Consider the following 19,690-nt stretch of genomic DNA (forward strand, 5'->3'; position numbering starts at 1 on the left):
ACCGATGGCATGTCGATCAGGTTGATGCAAGTTTTTATCAATGAAATAAAATGTCCCTTGAGAGTGACTCCAAGAAAGAAACATGCCTAACAAGCTGAGTGCTTGGTCTTTGGCACAACCCAGGATTGAACCAAGGACCTTTTTTATCTTTAGTCTAACATTATCCTAACTGAGATATTTTAGCCAGGTGTCATGAAAAGCTTTCCGTATCATTTTTAATCATTGTAGACAAGACACAGAAGTCTAAATCCTTCACTGTGAGGGTACAGCTATGTCTTAAACTTTGCTGTATCCTTCTCCAGTTAACTGGGTGTAATTAGGGAATTCGTTTTTTATTGTGCAAGCTAGGTATTTCTTTTTTTCTAAACTCTAAATAGGCTAGCAATCTAATGCACAGAAATGTGTGGCATGAGTAAGCAAGCTATTTCATCCGACACTTTGGTTCAAGGGAAGATGGAGACTGATGCAGACTGCGGGTTACCTAAAAATCAAGACAGAAACAGTAAATAATGGAAGTCAAAGCTGAAGGCAAGAGAGGTGGAATCCATTTTGAAAGGAAGATAGAAAACAAGTACTGTCTTGTACTGATGGTATGTCAATTAGGTTGATGAAAGGTTTTATTAATTAAATAAAACGTCCCCGGAAGCTGACTCCAAGAAAGAAACACGCCTAACAAGCTGTCTTCTGAGTCTTTGCCGAAACCCGGGATTGAACCAGGGACCTTTAGATCTTCAGTCTAACGCTCTCCCAACTGAGCTATTTCGGCCACTTATTGCGCAGGTCCCTCCGTATTTTTCTTAATCATTGTAGACAAGACATACACCCCGAAATCATTCACTTTGAGGGTACAGCTATGTCTTAAACTTCCGGTATCCTTCTGCAGCTAACTGGGTGCAATTACTCATTTAATTTTTTGGTGCGCAACCTAGGTACTTCTTTTATTCCAAACTCTGAATAGGCACACAAATGTGTGGGATGAGTAAGCAAGCTATATCATCTGACAGCTTGGTTCATAGGAAAATGGAAGATGATGCAGCCTAAGCTTTACATTAAAATCAAGATAGAAACTGGAAATAATGGAAGTCAAAGCTGAAGGCAACAGAGGTGGAAGCCATTTTGAAAGGAAGATAGAACGCAAGTGCTGTGCTCTACTGATGGTATGTTGATCAGGTTATTAAAAGGTTTCATCTATGAACTAAAATGTCTACTGAAGCTGACTCCAAGAGAGAACTAAACCTAATTAGCTAGGTGCTCAGTCCTTGCCAAAACCCGGGATTGAACCAGGGACCTTTAGATCTTCAATCTAACGCTCTCCCAACTGAGCTATTTCGGCCACTTATTTCACAGGTCCCTCCGTATTCTTCTTAATCATTGTAGACAAGACATACACCTCGAAATCATTCACTTTGAGGGTACAGCTATGTCTTAAACTTCCGGTATCCTTCTGCAGCTAACTGGGTGCAATTACTCATTTACTTTTTTGGTGCGCAACCTAGGTACTTCTTTTATTCCAAACTCTGAATAGGCACACAAATGTTTGGGATGAGTAAGCAAGCTATATCATCTGACAGCTTGGTTCATGGGAAAATGTAAGATGATGCAGCCTAAGGTTTACATTAAAATCAAGATAGAAACTGGAAATAATGGAAGTCAAAGCTGAAGGCAAGAGAGGTGGAAGCCATTTTGAAAGGAAGATAGAACGCAAGTGCTGTGCTCTACTGATGGTATGTCGAACAGGTTATTAAAAGGTTTCATCTATGAACTAAAATGTCTACTGAAGCTGACTCCAAGAGAGAACTACACCTAATTAGCTAGGTGCTCAGTCCTTGCCAAATCCCGGGATGGAACCAGAGATCTTTAGATCTTCAGTTTAACGCTCTCCCAAATGAGCTATTTCGGCCAGTTGTCAGAGAATACCTTCCTGATGATTCTTAATCATTGCAGGCAACAAGTGGGCATCTGATCAATCACTAGGAGGGTACATCTATGTGTTAAAGTATGCTGTATCCTTCTGCAGCTAACTGGGCACAATTAGTCAATTTATTTTTTATTGCGCAAGCTAGGTATTTCTTTTTTTCTAAACGCTAAATAGGCTAGCAATCTAATACACAGAAATGTGTGGCATGAGGAAGCAAGCTATATCATCTGACACTTTGGTCCAAGGTTAGATGGAAAATGATGCAGGCTACAGTTTACCCTAAAATCGAGATAGAAACGGCAAATAATGGAAGTCAAAGCTGAAGGCAAGAGAGGTGGAATCCATTTTCAAAGAAAGATAGAAAACACGTACTGTCTTGTACTGATGGTATGTCAATTAGGTTGATGAAAGGTTTTATTAATTAAATAAAACGTCACCGGAAGCTGACTCCAAAAAAGAAACTTGCCTGACGAACTAGCTGCTCAGTCTTTGACCAAACCAAGGATTTAACCAGGGACCCTTAGATCTAAAGTTTGACGTCCTCGCAACTGAGCTCTTTCAGCCCGTTTTTTCACAGTGCCTTCCTTATTATTGTTAATCATTGTAGACAAGAAATATAAGTCGCAATCATTCACTGTGAGGGTACAGCTATGTGTTACACTTTGCTGTATCCTTCTGTAGCTAACTGGGGGCAATTACTCCTTTACTTTTTTGCTACGCGAGGTAGGTACTTCTTTTTTTCTAAACTCTGAATAGGCTACCACTCTCATAAACAGAAATGTGTGGCATGACCAAGCAAGCTATATCATCTGACAGTTTGGCTCATGGGAAAATGGAAGATGACGCCGGCTACGGTTTACATTAAAATCAAGATAGAAACGGGAAATAATGGAAGTCAAAGCTGAAGGCAAGAGAGGTGGAAGCCATTTTGAAAGGAAGATAGAAAATAAGTTCTCTTTTGTACCGATGGCATGTCGATCAGGTTGATGCAAGTTTTTATCAATGAAATAAAATGTCACTTGAGAGTGACTCCAAGAAAGAAACATGCCTAACAAGCTTAGTGCTTGGTCTTTGGCACAACCCAGGATTGAACCAAGGACCTTTTTTATCTTTAGTCTAACATTATCCTAACTGAGATATTTTAGCCAGGTGTCATGAAAAGCTTTCCGTATCATTTTTAATCATTGTAGACAAGACACAGAAGTCTAAATCATTCACTGTGAGGGTACAGCTATGTCTTAAACTTTGCTGTATCCTTCTCCAGTTAACTGGGTGTAATTAGGGAATTTGTTTTTTATTCTGCAAGCTAGGTATTTCTTTTTTTCTAAACTCTAAATAGGCTAGCAATCTAATGCACAGAAATGTGTGGCATGAGTAAGCAAGCTATTTCATCCGACACTTTGGTTCAAGGGAAGATGGAGACTGATGCAGACTGCGGGTTACCTAAAAATCAAGATAGAAACAGTAAATAATGGAAGTCAAAGCTGAAGGCAAGAGAGGTGGAATCCATTTTGAAAGGAAGATAGAAAACAAGTACTGTCTTGTACTGATGGTATGTCAATTAGGTTGATGAAAGGTTTTATCAATTAAATAAAACGTCACCAGAAGCTGAATCCAAGAAAGAAACACACCTAACAAGCTGTCTTCTGAGTCTTTGCCGAAACCCGGGATTGAACCAGGGACCTTTAGATCTTCAGTCTAACGCTCTCCCAACTGAGCTATTTCGGCCACTTATTTCACAGGTCCCTCCGTATTCTTCTTAATCATTGTAGACAAGACATACACCTCCAAATCATTCACTTTGATGGTACAGCTATGTCTTAACCTTCCGGTATCCTTCTGCAGCTAACTGGGTGCATTTACTCATTTACTTTTTTGGTGCGCAACCTAGGTACTTCTTTTATTCCAAACTCTGAATAGGCACACAAATGTGTGGGATGAGTAAGCAAGCTATATCATCTGACAGCTTGGTTCATGGGAAAATAGAAGATGATGCAGCCTAAGCTTTACATTAAAATCAAGATAGAAACTGGAAATAATGGAAGTCAAAGCTGAAGGCAAGAGAGGTGGAAGCCATTTTGAAAGGAAGATAGAACGCAAGTGCTGTGCTCTACTGATGGTATGTCGATCAGGTTATTGAAAGGTTTCATCTATGAACTAAAATGTCTACTGAAGCTGACTCCAAGAGAGAACTACACCTAATTAGCTAGGTGCTCAGTCCTTGCCGAAACCCGCGATTGAACCAGGGACCTTTAGATCTTCAGTCTAACGCTCTCCCAACTGAGCTATTTCGGCCAGTTGTCAGAGAATACCTTCCTGATGATTCTTAATCATTGTAGGCAACAAGTGGGCATCTGATCAATCACTAGGAGGGTACATCTATGTGTTAAAGTATGCTGTATCCTTCTGCAGCTAACTGGGCACAATTAGTCAATTTATTTTTTATTGCGCAAGCTAGGTATTTCTTTTTTTCTAAACGCTAAATAGGCGAGCAATCTAATACACAGAAATGTGTGGCATGAGGAAGCAAGCTATATCATCTGACACTTTGGTCCAAGGTTAGATGGAAAATGATGCAGGCTACAGTTTACCCTAAAATCGAGATAGAAACGGCAAATAATCGAAGTCAAAGCTGAAGGCAAGAGAGGTGGAAACCATTTTCAAAGGAAGATAGAAAACACGTACTGTCTTGTACTGATGGTATGTCAATTAGGTTGATGAAAGGTTTTATCAATTAAATAAAACGTCACCAGAAGCTGAATCCAAGAAAGAAACACGCCTAACAAGCTGCCTTCTGAGTCTTTGTCGAAACCCGGGATTGAACCAGGGACCTTTAGATCTTCAGTCTAACACTCTCCCAACTGAGCTATTTCGGCCAGTTATTTCACAGGTCCCTCCGTTTTCTTCTTAATCATTGTAGACAAGACATACACCTCGAAATCATTCACTTTGAGGGTACAGCTATGTCTTAAACTTCCGGTATCCTTCTGCAGCTAACTGGGTGCATTTACTCATTTACTTTTTTGGTGCGCAACCTAGGTACTTCTTTTATTCCAAACTCTGAATAGGCACACAAATGTGTGGGATGAGTAAGCAAGCTATATCATCTGACAGCTTGGTTCATGGGAAAATGTAAGATGATGCAGCCTAAGGTTTACATTAAAATCAAGATAGAAACTGGAAATAATGGAAGTCAAAGCTGAAGGCAAGAGAGGTGGAAGCCATTTTGAAAGGAAGATAGAACGCAAGTGCTGTGCTCTACTGATGGTATGTCGATCAGGTTATTGAAAGGTTTCATCTATGAACTAAAATGTCTACTGAAGCTGACTCCAAGAGAGAACTACACCTAATTAGCTAGGTGCTCACTCCTTGCCAAAACCCGGGATTGAACCAGGGACCTTTAGATCTTCGGTCTAACGCTCTCCCAACTGAGCTATTTCGGCCAGTTGTCAAAGAATACCTTCCTGATGATTCTTAATCATTGTAGGCAACAAGTGGGCATCTGATCAATCACTAGGAGGGTACATCTATGTGTTAAAGTATGCTGTATCCTTCTGCAGCTAACTGGGCACAATTAGTCAATTTATTTTTTATTGCCCAAGCTATGTATTTCTTTTTTTCTAAACGCTAAATAGGCTAGCAATCTAATACACAGAAATGTGTGGCATGAGGAAGCAAGCTATATCATCTGACACTTTGGTCCAAGGTTAGATGGAAAATGATGCAGGCTACAGTTTACCCTAAAATCGAGATAGAAACGGGAAATAATGGAAGTCAAAGCTGAAGGCAAGAGAGGTGGAATCCATTTTCAAAGGAAGATAGAAAACACGTACTGTCTTGTACTGATGGTATGTCAATTAGGTTGATGAAAGGTTTTATTAATTAAATAAAACGTCACCGGAAGCTGACTCCAAAAAAGAAACTTGCCTGACGAACTAGCTGCTCAGTCTTTGACCAAACCAAGAATTTAACCAGGGACCCTTAGATCTAAAGTTTGACGTCCTCGCAACTGAGCTCTTTCAGCCCGTTTTTTCACAGGGCCTTCCTTATTATTATTAATCATTGTAGACAAGAAATATAAGTCGCAATCATTCACTGTGAGGGTACAGCTATGTGTTACACTTTGCTGTATCCTTCTGTAGCTAACTGGGGGCAATTACTCCTTTACTTTTTTGCTACGCGAGCTAGGTACTTCTTTTTTTCTAAACTCTGAATAGGCTACCATTCTCATAAACAGAAATGTGTGGCATGACTAAGCAAGCTATATCATCTGACAGTTTGGCTCATGGGAAAATGGAAGATGACGCCGCCTACGGTTTACATCAAAATCAAGATAGAAACGGGAAATAATGGAAGTCAAAGCTGAAGGCAAGAGAGGTGGAAGCCATTTTGAAAGGAAGATAGAAAATAAGTGCTCTTTTGTACCGATGGCATGTCGATCAGGTTGATGCAAGTTTTTATCAATGAAATAAAATGTCCCTTGAGAGTGACTCCAAGAAAGAAACATGCCTAACAAGCTGAGTGCTTGGTCTTTGGCACAACCCAGGATTGAACCAAGGACCTTTTTTTATCTTTAGTCTAACATTCTCCCAACTGAGATATTTAAACCAGGTGTCATGAAAAGCTTTCCGTATCATTTTTAATCATTGTAGACAAGACACAGAAGTCTAAATCATTCACTGTGAGGGTACAGCTATGTCTTAAACTTTGTTGTATCCTTCTCCAGTTAACTGGGTGTAATTAGGGAATTTGTTTTTTATTCTGCAAGCTAGGTATTTCTTTTTTTCTAAACTCTAAATAGGCTAGCAATCTAATGCACAGAAATGTGTGGCATGAGTAAGCAAGCTATTTCATCCGACACTTTGGTTCAAGGGAAGATGGAGACTGATGCAGACTGCGGGTTACCTAAAAATCAAGATAGAAACAGTAAATAATGGAAGTCAAAGCTGAAGGCAAGAGAGGTGGAATCCATTTTGAAAGGAAGATAGAAAACAAGTACTGTCTTGTACTGATGGTATGTCAATTAGGTTGATGAAAGGTTTTATCAATTAAATAAAACGTCACCAGAAGCTGAATCCAAGAAAGAAACACACCTAACAAGCTGTCTTCTGAGTTTTGCCGAAACCCGGGATTGAACCAGGGACCTTTAGATCTTCAGTCTAACGCTCTCCCAACTGAGCTATTTCGGCCAGTTATTTCACAGGTCCCTCTGTATTCTTCTTAATCATTGTAGACAAGACATACACCTCGAAATCATTCACTTTGAGGGTACAGCTATGTCTTAAACTTCCGGTATCCTTCTGCAGCTAACTGGGTGAAATTACTCATTTACTTTTTTGGTGCGCAACCTAGGTACTTTTTTTTTATTCCAAACTCTGAATAGGCACACAAATGTGTGGGATGAGTAAGCAAGCTATATCATCTGACAGCTTGGTTCATGGGAAAATGGAAGATGATGCAGCCTAAGCTTTACATTAAAATCAAGATAGAAACTGGAAATAATGGAAGTCAAAGCTGAAGGCAAGAGAGGTGGAAGCCATTTTGAAAGGAAGATAGAACGCAAGTGCTGTGCTCTACTGATGGTATGTCGATCAGGTTATTAAAAGGTTTCATCTATGAACTAAAATGTCTACTGAAGCTGACTCCAAGAGAGAACTACACCTAATTAGCTAGGTGCTCAGTCCTTGCCGAAACCCGCGATTGAACCAGGGACCTTTAGATCTTCAGTCTAACGCTCTCCCAACTGAGCTATTTCGGCCAGTTGTCAGAGAATACCTTCCTGATGATTCTTAATCATTGTAGGCAACAAGTGGGCATCTGATCAATCACTAGGAGGGTACATCTATGTGTTAAAGTATGCTGTATCCTTCTGCAGCTAACTGGGCACAATTAGTCAATTTATTTTTTATTGCGCAAGCTAGGTATTTCTTTTTTTCTAAACGCTAAATAGGCTAGCAATCTAATACACAGAAATGTGTGGCATGAGGAAGCAAGCTATATCATCTGACACTTTGGTCCAAAGTTAGATGGAAAATGATGCAGGCTACAGTTTACCCTAAAATCGAGATAGAAACGGCAAATAATGGAAGTCAAAGCTGAAGGCAAGAGAGGTGGAATCCATTTTGAAAGGAAGTTAGAAAACAAGTACTGTCTTGTACTGATGGTATGTCAATTAGGTTGATGAAAGGTTTTATTAATTAAATAAAACGTCACCGGAAGCTGAATCCAAGAAAGAAACACGCCTAACAAGCTGTCTTCTGAGTCTTTGCCGAAACCCGGGATTGAACCAGGGACCTTTAGATCTTCAGTCTAACGCTCTCCCAACTGAGCTATTTCGGCCACTTATTGCGCAGGTCCCTCCGTATTTTTCTTAATCATTGTAGACAAGACATACACCCCGAAATCATTCACTTTGAGGGTACAGCTATGTCTTAAACTTCCGGTATCCTTCTGCAGCTAACTGGGTGCAATTACTCATTTACTTTTTTGGTGCGCAACCTAGGTACTTCTTTTATTCCAAACTCTGAATAGGCACACAAATGTGTGGGATGAGTAAGCAAGCTATATCATCTGACAGCTTGGTTCATGGGAAAATGGAAGATGATGCAGCCTAAGCTTTAAATTAAAATCAAGATAGAAACTGGAAATAATGGAAGTCAAAGCTGAAGGCAACAGAGGTGGAAGCCATTTTGAAAGGAAGATAGAACGCAAGTGCTGTGCTCTACTGATGGTATGTTGATCAGGTTATTAAAAGGTTTCATCTATGAACTAAAATGTCTACTGAAGCTGACTCCAAGAGAGAACTACACCTAATTAGCTAGGTGCTCAGTCCTTGCCAAAACCCGGGATTGAACCAGGGACCTTTAGATCTTCAATCTAACGCTCTCCCAACTGAGCTATTTCGGCCACTTATTTCACAGGTCCCTCCGTATTCTTCTTAATCATTGTAGACAAGACATACACCTCGAAATCATTCACTTTGAGGGTACAGCTATGTCTTAAACTTCCGGTATCCTTCTGCAGCTAACTGGGTGCAATTACTCATTTACTTTTTTGGTGCGCAACCTAGGTACTTCTTTTATTCCAAACTCTGAATAGGCACACAAATGTGTGGGATGAGTAAGCAAGCTATATCATCTGACAGCTTGGTTCATGGGAAAATGTAAGATGATGCAGCCTAAGGTTTACATTAAAATCAAGATAGAAACTGGAAATAATGGAAGTCAAAGCTGAAGGCAAGAGAGGTGGAAGCCATTTTGAAAGGAAGATAGAACGCAAGTGCTGTGCTCTACTGATGGTATGTCGAACAGGTTATTAAAAGGTTTCATCTATGAACTAAAATGTCTACTGAAGCTGACTCCAAGAGAGAACTACACCTAATTAGCTAGGTGCTCAGTCCTTGCCAAAACCCGGGATTGAACCAGAGAGCTTTAGATCTTCAGTTTAACGCTCTCCCAAATGAGCTATTTCGGCCAGTTGTCAGAGAATACCTTCCTGATGATTCTTAATCATTGCAGGCAACAAGTGGGCATCTGATCAATCACTAGGAGGGTACATCTATGTGTTAAAGTATGCTGTATCCTTCTGCAGCTAACTGGGCACAATTAGTCAATTTATTTTTTATTGCGCAAGCTAGGTATTTCTTTTTTTCTAAACGCTAAATAGGCTAGCAATCTAATACACAGAAATGTGTGGCATGAGGAAGCAAGCTATATCATCTGACACTTTGGTCCAAGGTTAGATGGAAAATGATGCAGGCTACAGTTTACCCTAAAATCGAGATAGAAACGGCAAATAATGGAAGTCAAAGCTGAAGGCAAGAGAGGTGGAATCCATTTTCAAAGAAAGATAGAAAACACGTACTGTCTTGTACTGATGGTATGTCAATTAGGTTGATGAAAGGTTTTATTAATTAAATAAAACGTCACCGGAAGCTGACTCCAAAAAAGAAACTTGCCTGACGAACTAGCTGCTCAGTCTTTGACCAAACCAAGGATTTAACCAGGAACCCTTAGATCTAAAGTTTGACGTCCTCGCAACTGAGCTCTTTCAGCCCGTTTTTTCACAGTGCCTTCTTTATTATTGTTAATCATTGTAGACAAGAAATATAAGTCGCAATCATTCACTGTGAGGGTACAGCTATGTGTTACACTTTGCTGTATCCTTCTGTAGCTAACTGGGGGCAATTACTCCTTTACTTTTTTGCTACGCGAGGTAGGTACTTCTTTTTTTCTAAACTCTGAATAGGCTACCACTCTCATAAACAGAAATGTGTGGCATGACCAAGCAAGCTATATCATCTGACAGTTTGGCTCATGGGAAAATGGAAGATGACGCCGGCTACGGTTTACATTAAAATCAAGATAGAAACGGGAAATAATGGAAGTAAAAGCTGAAGGCAAGAGAGGTGGAAGCCATTTTGAAAGGAAGATAGAAAATAAGTTCTCTTTTGTACCGATGGCATGTCGATCAGGTTGATGCAAGTTTTTATCAATGAAATAAAATGTCACTTGAGAGTGACTCCAAGAAAGAAACATGCCTAACAAGCTGAGTGCTTGGTCTTTGGCACAACCCAGGATTGAACCAAGGACCTTTTTTATCTTTAGTCTAACATTATCCTAACTGAGATATTTTAGCCAGGTGTCATGAAAAGCTTTCCGTATCATTTTTAATCATTGTAGACAAGACACAGAAGTCTAAATCATTCACTGTGAGGGTACAGCTATGTCTTAAACTTTGTTGTATCCTTCTCCAGTTAACTGGGTGTAATTAGGGAATTTGTTTTTTATTCTGCAAGCTAGGTATTTCTTTTTTTCTAAACTCTAAATAGGCTAGCAATCTAATGCACAGAAATGTGTGGCATGAGTAAGCAAGCTATTTCATCCGACACTTTGGTTCAAGGGAAGATGGAGACTGATGCAGACTGCGGGTTACCTAAAAATCAAGATAGAAACAGTAAATAATGGAAGTCAAAGCTGAAGGCAAGAGAGGTGGAATCCATTTTGAAAGGAAGATAGAAAACAAGTACTGTCTTGTACTGATGGTATGTCAATTAGGTTGATGAAAGGTTTTATCAATTAAATAAAACGTCACCAGAAGCTGAATCCAAGAAAGAAACACGCCTAAAAAGCTGTCTTCTGAGTCTTTGCCGAAACCCGGGATTGAACCAGGGACCTTTAGATCTTCAGTCTAACGCTCTCCCAACTGAGCTATTTCTGCAAGTTATTTCACAGCTCCCTCCGTTTTCTTCTTAATCTTTGTAGACAAGACATACACCTCCAAATCATTCACTTTGATGGTACAGCTAAGTCTTAAACTTCCGGTATCCTTCTGCAGCTAACTGGGTGCATTTACTCATTTACTTTTTTGGTGCGCAACCTAGGTACTTCTTTTATTCCAAACTCTGTATAGGCACACAAATGTGTGGGATGAGTAAGCAAGCTATATCATCTGACAGCTTGGTTCATGGGAAAATAGAAGATGATGCAGCCTAAGCTTTACATTAAAATCAAGATACAAACTGGAAATAATGGAAGTCAAAGCTGAAGGCAACAGAGGTGGAAGCCATTTTGAAAGGAAGATAGAACGCAAGTGCTGTGCTCTACTGATGGTATGTCGATCAGGTTATTGAAAGGTTTCATCTATGAACTAAAATGTCTACTGAAGCTGACTCCAAGAGAGAACTACACCTAATTAGCTAGGTGCTCAGTCCTTGCCGAAACCCGGGATTGAACCAGGGACCTTTAGATCTTCAGTCTAACGCTCTCCCAACTGAGCTATTTCGGCCAGTTGTCAGAGAATACCTTCCTGATGATTCTTAATCATTGTAGGCAACAAGTGGGCATCTGATCAATCACTAGGAGGGTACATCTATGTGTTAAAGTATGCTGTATCCTTCTGCAGCTAACTGGGCACAATTAGTCAATTTATTTTTTATTGCGCAAGCTAGGTATTTCTTTTTTTCTAAACGCTAAATAGGCTAGCAATCTAATACACAGAAATGTGTGGCATGAGGAAGCAAGCTATATCATCTGACACTTTGGTCCAAGGTTAGATGGAAAATGATGCAGGCTACAGTTTACCCTAAAATCGAGATAGAAACGGCAAATAATCGAAGTCAAAGCTGAAGGCAAGAGAGGTGGAAACCATTTTCAAAGGAAGATAGAAAACACGTACTGTCTTGTACTGATGGTATGTCAATTAGGTTGATGAAAGGTTTTATCAATTAAATAAAACGTCACCAGAAGCTGAATCCAAGAAAGAAACACGCCTAACAAGCTGTCTTCTGAGTCTTTGCCGAAACCCGGGATTGAACCAGGGACCTTTAGATCTTCAGTCTAACGCTCTCCCAACTGAGCTATTTCGGCCACTTATTTCACATGTCCCTCCGTATTCTTCTTAATCATTGTAGACAAGACATACACCTCGAAATCATTCACTTTGAGGGTACAGCTATGTCTTAAACTTCCGGTATCCTTCTGCAGCTAACTGGGTGCAATTACTCATTTACTTTTTTGGTGCGCAACCTAGGTACTTCTTTTATTCCAAACTCTGAATAGGCACACAAATGTGTGGGATGAGTAAGCAAGCTATATCATCTGACAGCTTGGTTCATGGGAAAATGTAAGATGATGCAGCCTAAGGTTTACATTAAAATCAAGATAGAAACTGGAAATAATGGAAGTCAAAGCTGAAGGCAAGAGAGGTGGAAGCCATTTTGAAAGGAAGATAGAACGCAAGTGCTGTGCTCTACTGATGGTATGTCGAACAGGTTATTAAAAGGTTTCATCTATGAACTAAAATGTCTACTGAAGCTGACTCCAAGAGAGAACTACACCTAATTAGCTAGGTGCTCAGTCCTTGCCAAAACCCGGGATTGAACCAGAGAGCTTTAGATCTTCAGTTTAACGCTCTCCCAAATGAGCTATTTCGGCCAGTTGTCAGAGAATACCTTCCTGATGATTCTTAATCATTGCAGGCAACAAGTGGGCATCTGATCAATCACTAGGAGGGTACATCTATGTGTTAAAGTATGCTGTATCCTTCTGCAGCTAACTGGGCACAATTAGTCAATTTATTTTTTATTGCGCAAGCTAGGTATTTCTTTTTTTCTAAACGCTAAATAGGCTAGCAATCTAATACACAGAAATGTGTGGCATGAGGAAGCAAGCTATATCATCTGACACTTTGGTCCAAGGTTAGATGGAAAATGATGCAGGCTACAGTTTACCCTAAAATCGAGATAGAAACGGCAAATAATGGAAGTCAAAGCTGAAGGCAAGAGAGGTGGAATCCATTTTCAAAGAAAGATAGAAAACACGTACTGTCTTGTACTGATGGTATGTCAATTAGGTTGATGAAAGGTTTTATTAATTAAATAAAACGTCACCGGAAGCTGACTCCAAAAAAGAAACTTGCCTGACGAACTAGCTGCTCAGTCTTTGACCAAACCAAGGATTTAACCAGGAACCCTTAGATCTAAAGTTTGACGTCCTCGCAACTGAGCTCTTTCAGCCCGTTTTTTCACAGTGCCTTCTTTATTATTGTTAATCATTGGAGACAAGAAATATAAGTCGCAATCATTCACTGTGAGGGTACAGCTATGTGTTACACTTTGCTGTATCCTTCTGTAGTTAACTGGGGGCAATTACTCCTTTACTTTTTTGCTACGCGAGGTAGGTACTTCTTTTTTTCTAAACTCTGAATAGGCTACCACTCTCATAAACAGAAATGTGTGGCATGACCAAGCAAGCTATATCATCTGACAGTTTGGCTCATGGGAAAATGGAAGATGACGCCGGCTACGGTTTACATTAAAATCAAGATAGAAACGGGAAATAATGGAAGTCAAAGCTGAAGGCAAGAGAGGTGGAAGCCATTTTGAAAGGAAGATAGAAAATAAGTTCTCTTTTGTACCGATGGCATGTCGATCAGGTTGATGCAAGTTTTTATCAATGAAATAAAATGTCACTTGAGAGTGACTCCAAGAAAGAAACATGCCTAACAAGCTGAGTGCTTGGTCTTTGGCACAACCCAGGATTGAACCAAGGACCTTTTTTATCTTTAGTCTAACATTATCCTAACTGAGATATTTTAGCCAGGTGTCATGAAAAGCTTTCCGTATCATTTTTAATCATTGTAGACAAGACACAGAAGTCTAAATCATTCACTGTGAGGGTACAGCTATGTCTTAAACTTTGTTGTATCCTTCTCCAGTTAACTGGGTGTAATTAGGGAATTTGTTTTTTATTCTGCAAGCTAGGTATTTCTTTTTTTCTAAACTCTAAATAGGCTAGCAATCTAATGCACAGAAATGTGTGGCATGAGTAAGCAAGCTATTTCATCCGACACTTTGGTTCAAGGGAAGATGGAGACTGATGCAGACTGCGGGTTACCTAAAAATCAAGATAGAAACAGTAAATAATGGAAGTCAAAGCTGAAGGCAAGAGAGGTGGAATCCATTTTGAAAGGAAGATAGAAAACAAGTACTGTCTTGTACTGATGGTATGTCAATTAGGTTGATGAAAGGTTTTATCAATTAAATAAAACGTCACCAGAAGCTGAATCCAAGAAAGAAACACGCCTAAAAAGCTGTCTTCTGAGTCTTTGCCGAAACCCGGGATTGAACCAGGGACCTTTAGATCTTCAGTCTAACGCTCTCCCAACTGAGCTATTTCGGCCAGTTATTTCACAGCTCCCTCCGTTTTCTTCTTAATCATTGTAGACAAGACATACACCTCCAAATCATTCACTTTGATGGTACAGCTATGTCTTAAACTTCCGGTATCCTTCTGCAGCTAACTGGGTGCAATTACTCATTTACTTTTTTGGTGCGCAACCTAGGTACTTCTTTTATTCCAAACTCTGAATAGGCACACAAATGTGTGGGATGAGTAAGCAAGCTATATCATCTGACAGCTTGGTTCATAGGAAAATGGAAGATGATGCAGCCTAAGCTTTACATTAAAATCAAGATAGAAACTGGAAATAATGGAAGTCAAAGCTGAAGGCAACAGAGGTGGAAGCCATTTTGAAAGGAAGATAGAACGCAAGTGCTGTGCTCTACTGATGGTATGTTGATCAGGTTATTAAAAGGTTTCATCTATGAACTAAAATGTCTACTGAAGCTGACTCCAAGAGAGAACTAAACCTAATTAGCTAGGTGCTCAGTCCTTGCCAAAACCCGGGATTGAACCAGGGACCTTTAGATCTTCAATCTAACGCTCTCCCAACTGAGCTATTTCGGCCACTTATTTCACAGGTCCCTCCGTATTCTTCTTAATCATTGTAGACAAGACATACACCTCGAAATCATTCACTTTGAGGGTACAGCTATGTCTTAAACTTCCGGTATCCTTCTGCAGCTAACTGGGTGCAATTACTCATTTACTTTTTTGGTGCGCAACCTAGGTACTTCTTTTATTCCTAACTCTGAATAGGCACACAAATGTGTGGGATGAGTAAGCAAGCTATATCATCTGACAGCTTGGTTCATGGGAAAATGGAAGATGATGCAGCCTAAGGTTTACATTAAAATCAAGATAGAAACTGGAAATAATGGAAGTCAAAGCTGAAGGCAAGAGAGGTGGAAGCCATTTTGAAAGGAAGATAGAACGCAAGTGCTGTGCTCTACTGATGGTATGTCGAACAGGTTATTAAAAGGTTTCATCTATGAACTAAAATGTCTACTGAAGCTGACTCCAAGAGAGAACTACACCTAATTAGCTAGGTGCTCAGTCCTTGCCAAATCCCGGGATGGAACCAGAGATCTTTAGATCTTCAGTTTAACGCTCTCCCAAATGAGCTATTTCGGCCAGTTGTCAGAGAATACCTTCCTGATGATTCTTAATCATTGCAGGCAACAAGTGGGCATCTGATCAATCACTAGGAGGGTACATCTATGTGTTAAAGTATGCTGTATCCTTCTGCAGCTAACTGGGCACAATTAGTCAATTTATTTTTTATTGCGCAAGCTAGGTATTTCTTTTTTTCTAAACGCTAAATAGGCTAGCAATCTAATACACAGAAATGTGTGGCATGAGGAAGCAAGCTATATCATCTGACACTTTGGTCCAAGGTTAGATGGAAAATGATGCAGGCTACAGTTTACCCTAAAATCGAGATAGAAACGGCAAATAATGGAAGTCAAAGCTGAAGGCAAGAGAGGTGGAATCCATTTTCAAAGAAAGATAGAAAACACGTACTGTCTTGTACTGATGGTATGTCAATTAGGTTGATGAAAGGTTTTATTAATTAAATAAAACGTCACCGGAAGCTGACTCCAAAAAAGAAACTTGCCTGACGAACTAGCTGCTCAGTCTTTGACCAAACCAAGGATTTAACCAGGGACCCTTAGATCTAAAGTTTGACGTCCTCGCAACTGAGCTCTTTCAGCCCGTTTTTTCACAGTGCCTTCCTTATTATTGTTAATCATTGTAGACAAGAAATATAAGTCGCAATCATTCACTGTGAGGGTACAGCTATGTGTTACACTTTGCTGTATCCTTCTGTAGCTAACTGGGGGCAATTACTCCTTTACTTTTTTGCTACGCGAGGTAGGTACTTCTTTTTTTCTAAACTCTGAATAGGCTACCACTCTCATAAACAGAAATGTGTGGCATGACCAAGCAAGCTATATCATCTGACAGTTTGGCTCATGGGAAAATGGAAGATGACGCCGGCTACGGTTTACATTAAAATCAAGATAGAAACGGGAAATAATGGAAGTCAAAGCTGAAGGCAAGAGAGGTGGAAGCCATTTTGAAAGGAAGATAGAAAATAAGTTCTCTTTTGTACCGATGGCATGTCGATCAGGTTGATGCAAGTTTTTATCAATGAAATAAAATGTCACTTGAGAGTGACTCCAAGAAAGAAACATGCCTAACAAGCTTAGTGCTTGGTCTTTGGCACAACCCAGGATTGAACCAAGGACCTTTTTTATCTTTAGTCTAACATTATCCTAACTGAGATATTTTAGCCAGGTGTCATGAAAAGCTTTCCGTATCATTTTTAATCATTGTAGACAAGACACAGAAGTCTAAATCATTCACTGTGAGGGTACAGCTATGTCTTAAACTTTGCTGTATCCTTCTCCAGTTAACTGGGTGTAATTAGGGAATTTGTTTTTTATTCTGCAAGCTAGGTATTTCTTTTTTTCTAAACTCTAAATAGGCTAGCAATCTAATGCACAGAAATGTGTGGCATGAGTAAGCAAGCTATTTCATCCGACACTTTGGTTCAAGGGAAGATGGAGACTGATGCAGACTGCGGGTTACCTAAAAATCAAGATAGAAACAGTAAATAATGGAAGTCAAAGCTGAAGGCAAGAGAGGTGGAATCCATTTTGAAAGGAAGATAGAAAACAAGTACTGTCTTGTACTGATGGTATGTCAATTAGGTTGATGAAAGGTTTTATCAATTAAATAAAACGTCACCAGAAGCTGAATCCAAGAAAGAAACACACCTAACAAGCTGTCTTCTGAGTCTTTGCCGAAACCCGGGATTGAACCAGGGACCTTTAGATCTTCAGTCTAACGCTCTCCCAACTGAGCTATTTCGGCCACTTATTTCACAGGTCCCTCCGTATTCTTCTTAATCATTGTAGACAAGACATACACCTCCAAATCATTCACTTTGATGGTACAGCTATGTCTTAACCTTCCGGTATCCTTCTGCAGCTAACTGGGTGCATTTACTCATTTACTTTTTTGGTGCGCAACCTAGGTACTTCTTTTATTCCAAACTCTGAATAGGCACACAAATGTGTGGGATGAGTAAGCAAGCTATATCATCTGACAGCTTGGTTCATGGGAAAATAGAAGATGATGCAGCCTAAGCTTTACATTAAAATCAAGATAGAAACTGGAAATAATGGAAGTCAAAGCTGAAGGCAAGAGAGGTGGAAGCCATTTTGAAAGGAAGATAGAACGCAAGTGCTGTGCTCTACTGATGGTATGTCGATCAGGTTATTGAAAGGTTTCATCTATGAACTAAAATGTCTACTGAAGCTGACTCCAAGAGAGAACTACACCTAATTAGCTAGGTGCTCAGTCCTTGCCGAAACCCGCGATTGAACCAGGGACCTTTAGATCTTCAGTCTAACGCTCTCCCAACTGAGCTATTTCGGCCAGTTGTCAGAGAATACCTTCCTGATGATTCTTAATCATTGTAGGCAACAAGTGGGCATCTGATCAATCACTAGGAGGGTACATCTATGTGTTAAAGTATGCTGTATCCTTCTGCAGCTAACTGGGCACAATTAGTCAATTTATTTTTTATTGCGCAAGCTAGGTATTTCTTTTTTTCTAAACGCTAAATAGGCTAGCAATCTAATACACAGAAATGTGTGGCATGAGGAAGCAAGCTATATCATCTGACACTTTGGTCCAAGGTTAGATGGAAAATGATGCAGGCTACAGTTTACCCTAAAATCGAGATAGAAACGGCAAATAATCGAAGTCAAAGCTGAAGGCAAGAGAGGTGGAAACCATTTTCAAAGGAAGATAGAAAACACGTACTGTCTTGTACTGATGGTATGTCAATTAGGTTGATGAAAGGTTTTATCAATTAAATAAAACGTCACCAGAAGCTGAATCCAAGAAAGAAACACGCCTAACAAGCTGCCTTCTGAGTCTTTGTCGAAACCCGGGATTGAACCAGGGACCTTTAGATCTTCAGTCTAACACTCTCCCAACTGAGCTATTTCGGCCAGTTATTTCACAGGTCCCTCCGTTTTCTTCTTAATCATTGTAGACAAGACATACACCTCGAAATCATTCACTTTGAGGGTACAGCTATGTCTTAAACTTCCGGTATCCTTCTGCAGCTAACTGGGTGCATTTACTCATTTACTTTTTTGGTGCGCAACCTAGGTACTTCTTTTATTCCAAACTCTGAATAGGCACACAAATGTGTGGGATGAGTAAGCAAGCTATATCATCTGACAGCTTGGTTCATGGGAAAATGGAAGATGATGCAGCCTAAGCTTCACATTAAAATCAAGATAGAAACTGGAAATAATGGAAGTCAAAGCTGAAGGCAAGAGAGGTGGAAGCCATTTTGAAAGGAAGATAGAACGCAAGTGCTGTGCTCTACTGATGGTATGTCGATCAGGTTATTGAAAGGTTTCATCTATGAACTAAAATGTCTACTGAAGCTGACTCCAAGAGAGAACTACACCTAATTAGCTAGGTGCTCACTCCTTGCCAAAACCCGGGATTGAACCAGGGACCTTTAGATCTTCGGTCTAACGCTCTCCCAACTGAGCTATTTCGGCCAGTTGTCAAAGAATACCTTCCTGATGATTCTTAATCATTGTAGGCAACAAGTGGGCATCTGATCAATCACTAGGAGGGTACATCTATGTGTTAAAGTATGCTGTATCCTTCTGCAGCTAACTGGGCACAATTAGTCAATTTATTTTTTATTGCGCAAGCTAGGTATTTCTTTTTTTCTAAACGCTAAATAGGCTAGCAATCTAATACACAGAAATGTGTGGCATGAGGAAGCAAGCTATATCATCTGACACTTTGGTCCAAGGTTAGATGGAAAATGATGCAGGCTACAGTTTACCCTAAAATCGAGATAGAAACGGGAAATAATGGAAGTCAAAGCTGAAGGCAAGAGAGGTGGAATCCATTTTCAAAGGAAGATAGAAAACACGTACTGTCTTGTACTGATGGTATGTCAATTAGGTTGATGAAAGGTTTTATTAATTAAATAAAACGTCACCGGAAGCTGACTCCAAAAAAGAAACTTGCCTGACGAACTAGC

General features: G+C 39.9%; 11 non-coding genes across 11 annotated transcripts; all 11 read right to left on the reverse strand.

The window, feature by feature from the left end:
• Positions 1 to 693: 693 nt before the first annotated feature.
• TRNAF-GAA (transfer RNA phenylalanine (anticodon GAA)) lies at positions 694 to 766 on the reverse strand. Its single transcript has one exon. It is a non-coding gene; the product is annotated as a tRNA-Phe (tRNA).
• A 494-nt stretch (positions 767 to 1,260) lies between these two features.
• TRNAF-GAA (transfer RNA phenylalanine (anticodon GAA)) lies at positions 1,261 to 1,333 on the reverse strand. The gene has a single exon. It is a non-coding gene; the product is annotated as a tRNA-Phe (tRNA).
• Positions 1,334 to 3,573: 2,240 nt separating this feature from the next.
• Positions 3,574 to 3,646, reverse strand: TRNAF-GAA (transfer RNA phenylalanine (anticodon GAA)). Its single transcript has one exon. It is a non-coding gene; the product is annotated as a tRNA-Phe (tRNA).
• Positions 3,647 to 7,034: 3,388 nt separating this feature from the next.
• TRNAF-GAA (transfer RNA phenylalanine (anticodon GAA)) lies at positions 7,035 to 7,107 on the reverse strand. The gene has a single exon. It is a non-coding gene; the product is annotated as a tRNA-Phe (tRNA).
• Positions 7,108 to 8,184: 1,077 nt separating this feature from the next.
• On the reverse strand, positions 8,185 to 8,257 carry TRNAF-GAA (transfer RNA phenylalanine (anticodon GAA)). The gene has a single exon. It is a non-coding gene; the product is annotated as a tRNA-Phe (tRNA).
• Positions 8,258 to 8,751: 494 nt separating this feature from the next.
• On the reverse strand, positions 8,752 to 8,824 carry TRNAF-GAA (transfer RNA phenylalanine (anticodon GAA)). Its single transcript has one exon. It is a non-coding gene; the product is annotated as a tRNA-Phe (tRNA).
• A 2,807-nt stretch (positions 8,825 to 11,631) lies between these two features.
• Positions 11,632 to 11,704, reverse strand: TRNAF-GAA (transfer RNA phenylalanine (anticodon GAA)). Its single transcript has one exon. It is a non-coding gene; the product is annotated as a tRNA-Phe (tRNA).
• A 508-nt stretch (positions 11,705 to 12,212) lies between these two features.
• On the reverse strand, positions 12,213 to 12,285 carry TRNAF-GAA (transfer RNA phenylalanine (anticodon GAA)). The gene has a single exon. It is a non-coding gene; the product is annotated as a tRNA-Phe (tRNA).
• A 2,240-nt stretch (positions 12,286 to 14,525) lies between these two features.
• TRNAF-GAA (transfer RNA phenylalanine (anticodon GAA)) lies at positions 14,526 to 14,598 on the reverse strand. Its single transcript has one exon. It is a non-coding gene; the product is annotated as a tRNA-Phe (tRNA).
• Positions 14,599 to 15,092: 494 nt separating this feature from the next.
• On the reverse strand, positions 15,093 to 15,165 carry TRNAF-GAA (transfer RNA phenylalanine (anticodon GAA)). Its single transcript has one exon. It is a non-coding gene; the product is annotated as a tRNA-Phe (tRNA).
• Positions 15,166 to 17,405: 2,240 nt separating this feature from the next.
• TRNAF-GAA (transfer RNA phenylalanine (anticodon GAA)) lies at positions 17,406 to 17,478 on the reverse strand. Its single transcript has one exon. It is a non-coding gene; the product is annotated as a tRNA-Phe (tRNA).
• Between the last annotated feature and the right edge of the window lie 2,212 nt (positions 17,479 to 19,690).

Source organism: Pleurodeles waltl, chromosome 8 (genome assembly GCF_031143425.1).
Source record: "Pleurodeles waltl isolate 20211129_DDA chromosome 8, aPleWal1.hap1.20221129, whole genome shotgun sequence".
NCBI lineage: Eukaryota > Metazoa > Chordata > Amphibia > Caudata > Salamandridae > Pleurodeles > Pleurodeles waltl.